The following is an 8719-nucleotide window of genomic DNA, read 5'->3' on the forward strand; positions in this document are numbered from 1 at the left end:
TATTCTGGACATTTCATATAAATAGAATTGTATATTATGTGGTCTTTTGTGACTGGCTTCTTTGATTTAGCATAATATTACCAAGGTTTATCCATCTCATAGTATGTATCAGAACTTCATTCCTTCTTATGACCAAATAATATTCCATTGTAGGAATATACCACATTTTGTCTGCCCATTCATCAGTTGAAGTAGTGTCTACTGAAAAATGTAACTGCAATTGGAAATTGCTTTTAACACGTCTGATTCCGGCTCATCTGATCCGATCGCTTACCCCCTGACCTCCTCTCATGCCTCATAAGAGAGGGTTTCTTTGACCAAAATGATCAAAAGGTTTATGGCTGACTTCGAACTGTCCTTTATTGGTAAGAACCCTCTGTTCCAATCCCAGTAATTAAAGAGGTGTGTCTGGAGACCCTTGTTATCCCGAGTGTGGGCCATGGTCGAGTGTATCACGTCACCCAAAGCTCTCTGCAGACTCCAGTCTCCAGACTTGCCTGAATTAGACCCTGAACTTGCAGGAAATCCCCAGGCCATTCCTACGCCCATTTGAGTTTGAAAAGCTCTACCCTAGACTTCTGTTCCTTAGCCTGGTCCGTATTGGAGTCACTGGGAAGGCTTTGTAAGCAATGCCAGTGACCTGCCCACTTTTCAGAGATTCTGATATCACTGCTCTAGAGTGGGTCCCAGATGCTGTGTTTTTACAAAGCTCCCTGGGAGATTCTAATGAACAACCAGGCCCAGGAACCCCTGATGCAGATATCTTTTAGGAGCAATCCCAACTTTTTTTCTGTAAACCACTTTAATTTAGGAATATTTAGTCTACATGTTGTAAATCACTGGATTTGCAATTCTGTTTAGCAAAACTGACCAAACAGCTCTCTGGGAAAGATCTGTACGTCCCTTTTCTAAGGAATTGAAGCGTGACGGCCAGTTACACCTTCCGAGTGGGCGTTCAAAGCTCTGTTGACAAAGATGGTCTGTGTTTCTAAGAAAACACAGCTGAAACCCCATGAAGGGCAAGTTGCCAAGGATGTGCTGGTTTTTCTTGGTTCATTTTCAGTATACAGTTTACAAATTTGCTCTACAAATTTGGAATGGCTACTACTTTAAGCAGCCTTTACCCCAAAATGACTTCTTCCTTGCTCCTGCCAACAGATTAAATACAATAAGAACAGACATCTTGGGTAGACACCAGGATTTGTCTCTTTTTAAATAAACCCAATCCTGATCTGATCTTTGCTAAGGAAGCTGTGGCAGCAACAAGCTGTCAAATCTATTTCCCTCCCTTCTCATCTCTCGGAGGATTTCCTTAGTGCATTGGCTTCCTCGTGTGCTCACGCTCCCTGCCAGTCCCTGGGATCTCACAGCAATAACTACGTGAGCATCTCACGGGTGGGGGGGTGGCAGTACACATCCAACATTCATGTCCACAAAAGGTTTTCCCACTTTACTGGGGGGTCGTCCATGTTTGCTCGTCATTTACAATGCTGTCCTACATCTATCCCAGACAGTGGCACAGAATGCCCCAGATTGAGACCACTTTTCAGAGTTAAAGGAAACAGGAGGGGGAAGGAGGATGTGTTTGTTCTGTGTATCCTGCCATTATCTAATGCACAGATGCATGTGTGAGGCCCCCTGGGCTTTCTGGCCATGGTATTTTCAGCCACCTCAGAGCTCGTGTCACCTTAACTTATTGAAGGGAGTGACCGCACAAGAATCAAAGGCCCTGAGGTTCCTGAAATCCACACCAGGCAGGGCGCTTACAGGTGTTGAATAGCTTCTTGGGTTCTCTCCATGGGCAGCTGAATTACCAAGCTGCTAACTCGATCTCTTTCTCTCATACTGGGCCAGGGAACCCTGCTTTATTTTCCAGATACCTAGTGCTAATTCTCCAGTGTTTGTGACACTTTCCTAATTCCAAATCTGGGACATTTCCCTACCGCTTAAAGACCGGTTGGAGGATTTTAATCCAGTAAAGAGTTCTCAAACCTGGGCAATCCAAGGTGGGAGTCTTAGTTTGACAGAGGACGGATCTCCCTTGGGCCAGCAACTCAAAGCTCTTCCCAGGGTGGTGAGTTCTGTAGCCACAGAAGCCAGCACGGCTTGCTCGGCAGCGTGGTACCTTGTGCCTGCCGTGGGCAATTACTCCTGTTTTTGATCTTTGCTAGAGACTTTTACTTAATTTGCTGGTACACTGCCTCTCTGATCACATTACAGGTCTGCACCTGTGCGTGTGTGTCCTTTGTAAACACCGGCCTGTTCTTTTCTTTAAGCCAGTACTTGCCTGCTCGCCACCCTGCCTTTTTAATTTTTTTAAAACTGGTTTCATTCTTTTAAAGTAGAACTCCAATAAATAATTCAGTAACCTGACCTGATGTCCCTGCCTCCGGGAGGTGGGAGCACCTACGCAGCGTTTATTGGCGATTTCCACAGAAGGGTGTTGGGCCGTTTGCAACACAATTTGTTCTCCCTCCAGAACAACTGATCACAACTTCTGAGGCGTCTCTGATGTCCTCTGCAAGCGCCAGCCTGCGTGTCCCTGCACATGCTCTATTGATGAGAATTTGATGTAAACATCACTTCTTTCAACTTTAGTATATGTATCTACAGAAGAAGCTGTGTTCTTGTCGGTTCAGAAAGCTGACTTCTTCATTGGTTTCTATTATAGAGCTTTCTGGAACAACAGACTGGTGAGAGAGAGAAACAGCGCCCCATGGATTGATTTCATTTGCTCATCCTGACTAGGTTTCTAGGTCTGTCTCTCCCGGTGCCTCCCCAGTACCGTGCCATCTCTCTTCTCCGCTCTTCTCTTACCGTGACCCCTCTTGATGCTTTTCTTCACCCCCAACCACCACGTCCAGCCCACCAGCCTTAGCACACAACATTGTATATGATTCCAGATCAATTGAACTTAATACGTTTTTGTGTTCTCTGTCATTAAATGTCAGCAGAATTGAAGGATTTCTTTTTCTCCTTAAAGAAAGGGAAGGGGTGGTCATTGAAATGTTCTTTTCCCTCTCAGTTTTTTTTAATGCCATGTATACAGTTTTGATGCCGAAATTTCAATCACCCTATATGATCCCACTTTGTTCATTTTACGTTAAACCAAGAGCATTTTCCCATAGTATTAAATATCCTTAGAAAATCTATTTAACCATTTGGAAGCTGATGACATTTTTAATGTTTTGGTTTAATTTGGGGGTATACAATGTGAATTATATCCATTGATTCAATTGCTAGTAGTAGAATTACAGGATTTAAAGGGTGCATTTTAAAAGCTCTCGATATATATGACCAAACTGCCTACCCGTCATATATGGGTGCCCCCGGCTTACTGCCCATCTGTCTGGCATTGAGCACTCTCTTGGAAAAATACAACTTTGCCCATTTAATAGGTGAAAATGGTATTTTAATATTTCAATTTGCATCTAATTAATTATCAGTGAGTTGAAGATTCAGAGATAACAGCATTTGGAAAAGGAAGAAGTTTACTTGCAAGAAATATGAGGCCCTCAGAAGGAACAGCTCATCAGATAAAAAACACAACCGGTCATTAAAGCGAAATACTACAAAATTACCAAGGTTACTGAATTTATGGTTCAGTATAACTGGTGTGCTCATGGCAGAAAACCAACAATTTTCTCACAGAGTTATCATTTCTATAAAGGCTAAGGCTAGTCTTCAGACAGCAGCGTTGCAAAAGTCAGGGATAAAGTTGTTTGCGTTAAGTAGTCAGCAACTTATAGGAAATGCTCAGTAGTTCTTTTATTTGGGGAGCTAGAATTAGAGAGGGTTCAAAGTGTTTGTTTTCCTCTAACCATGGGACTTAGTGAAGGTAAGATATCAGTTTTGCTTCCATAAGACTTTTTCGTATGTAAAAAGGATCATATATTTTTTCTTGTATAACTCTATGTGTCTTTGGCTCTATTTAATTTTATTAGGGTTTGTCTTTTGCTTATTGGATTTTATTTGCTATATGCTAAAACTCTGTCACCATATAGAAGGGCTGTCCGGAAAGTATCCAGCCATTGTTAACATGATGGGAATGGTCACATGGCTGGATACTTTCCGGATAGTCCTCCTACATGGCAAGAGATGTGTCATTTGCCTTTTGATTTAATTTCTGATGTTTTTATCATAGCTAACACTTTTATGTAGTCAAATCCTTCAATTATTTTTCTTATAATTCCTGTTTTGGTACCATGCTTAGAAAGTCTTTCTCAGCTCTGTTAATATTGCTTACAGGCAGCCCATGGGACGGGAGAAAATAATTGCAAATCATATAACTGATAAGGGATTTATATCCAGGCTATATAAAGAACTATATGAGAAGGCTATATGAGAAACTGCTACAACTCAACAACAAAAAGCCCAAATGACCTGATTAAAAAACTGGCAAGGGACTTGAATAGACATTTCTTCAAAGATATGCAAATGGCCAATAAACACATGAAAAGATGCTCAACATCACTAATCATTAAAGAAATGCAAACCAAGACCACAACGAGATACCACTTCACACCCATTAGGAAGGTTATTTTTTTCCTAAAACCCAGATAATAGCAAGTGTTGGTAAGGATGTGGAGAAATTGGAACTGCTGTGCATTGCTGGTGGGAATGTAAAATGGCGTAGCCACTATGGAAACCAGTACAGTGGTTCCTCAAAACATTAAAAATGGAATTACCATATGATCTAGCAGTTCCACTTCTGTTATATACCCAAAATAATTGAAAGCAGGAACTCAAACAGATATTTTTACACCAATGTTCATAGCAATATTATTCACAAAAGCCAAAAAGTGACAGCAATCCAAATGTCCATTAATAGATGAACGAATAAACAAAATGTGGCATATACATACAATGGAATATTATTTAACCTTAAAAATGAAGGCAATTCTGATACATGCTATATACAACATGGATGAACCTTGAAGCCATGAGACCCTGTCTCAGGAAAAAAAAAAAAAGAAATGAGAGCAGACCCTGAGAGATAGAGTCAGGGGTGCTCATCAGGCTCTTTTGATGACAAGGAATAGAGATTTTCCTGGACTACCTGTCCCAGTTACTATCACTGTATAACACAGTAGCCCAAGACTTTATTGATACAGCACAACCAATTTTTTATGTCACAGATGCTGTGGGTCCAGAATGTGGTCACGCTCAGGCTGGGCAATGCTTCTGCTCCTCACGGTGCTGGCCCAGGTCACTCTGTGGTACTCAGCTGGTGGACGCTGGTCTGGAGGGCCCAAGGTGGTTTCCCCACCTGGTGCCTTGGTGGGGATGGTTGGATGGCCGGACTCAGTTGGGCCTGTCAAGTGAAGAAGCTACACATGACTTATTCAGATAGCAGTCTTCGGGTAGTCAGATTTCTCACATGGCGGTTCAGGTCTTCGTGAGTGGGTGTCCAAGACAACCACGTGGGAACTGCAGGACTTTTTCACCTAGCCTTGGAAGTCACATAGCTTCACTTACGTGCTTCTGTCGACTACAGCGTAAGGTCAGCTCAGGTTCAAGGGGAGCAGAATTATATGCCACCTGCTGGGGGGATAGTAAGGTCACACCAAGGAGAGCATGTGGGATAGTGTTGTAGCCATCTTTGGAAAATACAGTCTACTCCACTGCTAAGAAAAAGAGGATTTATTATAAAAACACAAAAGACTGGAATTAGGAAAACCTGGAATGGAAGCAGGTCAGGACCAGCTACTCTGTCTCTGACCTTCTGGCATATGTGCTTTGCCCTCTCTCTGCTCACTGCTTTCCTTGGTCTTCCTCAATTTCCCTCAGCCTCTGTGGCCTTTCTCGAGCTTTCCCCGGAATGTGTTAATTCACATTCCTGAGAGAGACTCTGACTCGTATTTCTCAGCAAGCCTTGGTCCAATCACCTGGAGGCGCTGGCACAGGCTGGGAGTGAAGGGGGTCGGGGGCTGGGCAGCTCTGGGATCACACTGTGCTGTTCTCACACCTCGATGCACGTTTGAATCACCTGGGCCGCTTTTGAAAAAGTACTCATGGCCTGGGTCCCATCCCAGGAGATTCTGAGTTAATTGGTTTGAGGTTAGAGACCGAGCAGGGGTATTGTTTTAGATGCATGGTACCCATGCTTCTCCCACGACCAGGGAGCTCTGCTGCTGCAAGCGGTGATACCCTGGGAATGGCCCAGAGAAGTAGACAGCAAGCTTGCCCAGGGAGTATCATTTTCCAGACAGGGAGAGAAAAACAGGCTTTTCTTGTTTTTGTCTTTGAGGGTGTGTGTTGTTGCTGTTTTTTCCACAAATCTCGACAAATTTGTAAGCTAGAAGAGCCCTTAGAGATAATTTAATATAACACATTTGTTTACAGATACGGACTAGGGTGACCAATTCATCCTGGCCTGCCTGCAGCTGTCCTGACTTTAGCACTAAGATCCCTCCACATCCCAGGAAAATCCCTCAGTCCCAGGCAAAGGGAGAAGGCTGATTACCCTGTATGGAAACTCCATAGCCATTAGCAGTCACTCCACGTTCTCCCTGCCCCCAGCTGCTGGCAACCATGTATCCAGCGTCTCTATGGATTTGCATATTCTGGACAGTTCATCTGTGTAAGGTTTTTGTGTGGACGTACACTTTTAATTCTCTTGGGTATACACCTAGGAGTGGAATTGCTGGGTCATGTGGTAACATTATGTTTAACATTTTAAGAAACCACCAGAACTTTTTTAAGTGGCTGCGTCATTTTCCGTTGGACCAGCACCAGTGCAACATAGGATGGTTCTAATTTCTGCACATCCTCACCAACACGTTATTATCTGTCTTTTTGTTGCTAGCCATCCTAGGGGGTGTGAAGTAGTATCTTATTGTGGTTTTGATTTGCATTTCCCCGATGACTAATGGTGTGAACATCTTTTCGTGTGCTTATTGGCCATTTGCATATCTTCTTGGGAAAATGTGTATTTGTATCGTTTGTTTATTTTAAAATTGGATTATTTATCTCTTTATTACTGACTTGTAAGTTCCTTATGTATTCTAGATACAAGTGTCTTTCTTATCAGATACATGATTTACAAATATTTTCTCCCATTTAATGGGTTTTATTTTCTTTTGTTTATTTTGTGTCTTTTTAAACTCTTCATTTTCTTGGTGGTATCTTTGAAGCACAAAAGTTTTTAGTTTTTTTGAAGTCCTATTTATCTACATTTTCTTTTGTTGCTCGCGCTTTTGGTGTCATGTCTAAGAAACCATTGAGTAACTCAAGGTCATGAAAATTTAAACCTATGTGTTCTTTTCAGAGTTTTATAGTTTAGCTCTTACAATTAGGTCTTTGATCTATATCCAGTGAAGCTTTGCACAGGGCATGAGGCAGTGGTATAACTTCATTGTTTTGTGTGTGGCTTTCCAGTTGTTTCAGTACCATTTATTGAAGAGACTTCTTTCTGCACTGAATGGTCTTGGTACCCTTGTCAAAAAAAAATTGACCATAGATGTATGAATTTATTTATGGACTTTCAATTCTATTACATTGATGTATCTACCTATCTATCCTTATACAAGTACCATACTGTCTTGATTACTGTAGGGTTGTAGTCAGTTTTGAAAGAGGGGAATGTGAATCCTCCAACTTAGTTTTTCCAAGATTGTTGGGTTTGTTCTGGATCTCTTTTTTATTTTTTTATTATTTTTTTTAAAGGGGAGGGTTGTGAGGAGAGTTGTCCAGTTGTCTTGTTTTGTTGTTGTTGTTGTTGTTGAGACGGAGTCCTCACTCTGTTGCCCTGGGTAGAGTGCAGTGGCATCATTGCAGCTCACTGCAACCTCCAACTCCTGGGCTCAAGTGATCCTCTTGCCTCAGCCTCCCAAGTGGCTGGGACTATAGGCACGTGCCACAGCGCCGGCCAATTTTTTTTTTTTCTAGTTTTGGTAGAGACGGGGTCTCACTCTTGTTCAGGCTGGTTTCAAACTCCTGAGTTCAAGCAATCCACCAGCCTGAGCCTCCCAGTGTGCTAAGATTACAGGCATGGGATACGGTGCCTGGCCTATTCTGGGTCTTGAATTTCCATATGATTCTTTTTTTTTTCAAGTTTTTCTCATTACTGTTGACTTTAATTTTTAAAAATTAATTTTTAATTGACAAAAAAACATTTATCATGTACAGGATGATGTTTTAAAATATGTATACATTATGGAATGGCTAAATTGAGCTATTAATAATTAACATATACATAGGATTTTTAAGATCAGCTTGTCATTTTCTGCAAAAAAATCCAGCTGGGACTTTGATAAGGACTGTATTGAATCTCTGGGTCAATTTGGGGAGTATTGCCCTGTGAACAACATTAAGTCTTTCAATCCATGGACATGGGATGTCTTCCCATCTGGTTAGCTTTTCATTAATTTCTTTCAGCAGTGTTTTGTAATTCGAGTGTACTAATCTTGCACTTCTTTTGTTAAATTTATTTCCAAGTATTTTATTCTTTTTAATATTATCAAATAGAATTTTAAAAATTAATATCAGTTTCACACTGTTTATTGCTAGGATATAGAAATACAATTGATTTTGTCATATGGATTTTATATCCTTGCTGAATTTGTTTATTCTAATAATTTTTAGTGGATACTTTATGATTTTACATACACAAGATAATGTCATCTGCAAATAGGTGACATAGTTTACTTCTTCCTTTCCAATCTGGATGCCTTTTATTTTCTTGCCTAATTAGCTTGTTGATTAGTTGAATGTTGAA

This window comes from Propithecus coquereli, unplaced genomic scaffold (assembly GCF_000956105.1).
Source record: "Propithecus coquereli isolate 6110/MARCELLA unplaced genomic scaffold, Pcoq_1.0 Scaffold251, whole genome shotgun sequence".
NCBI lineage: Eukaryota > Metazoa > Chordata > Mammalia > Primates > Indriidae > Propithecus > Propithecus coquereli.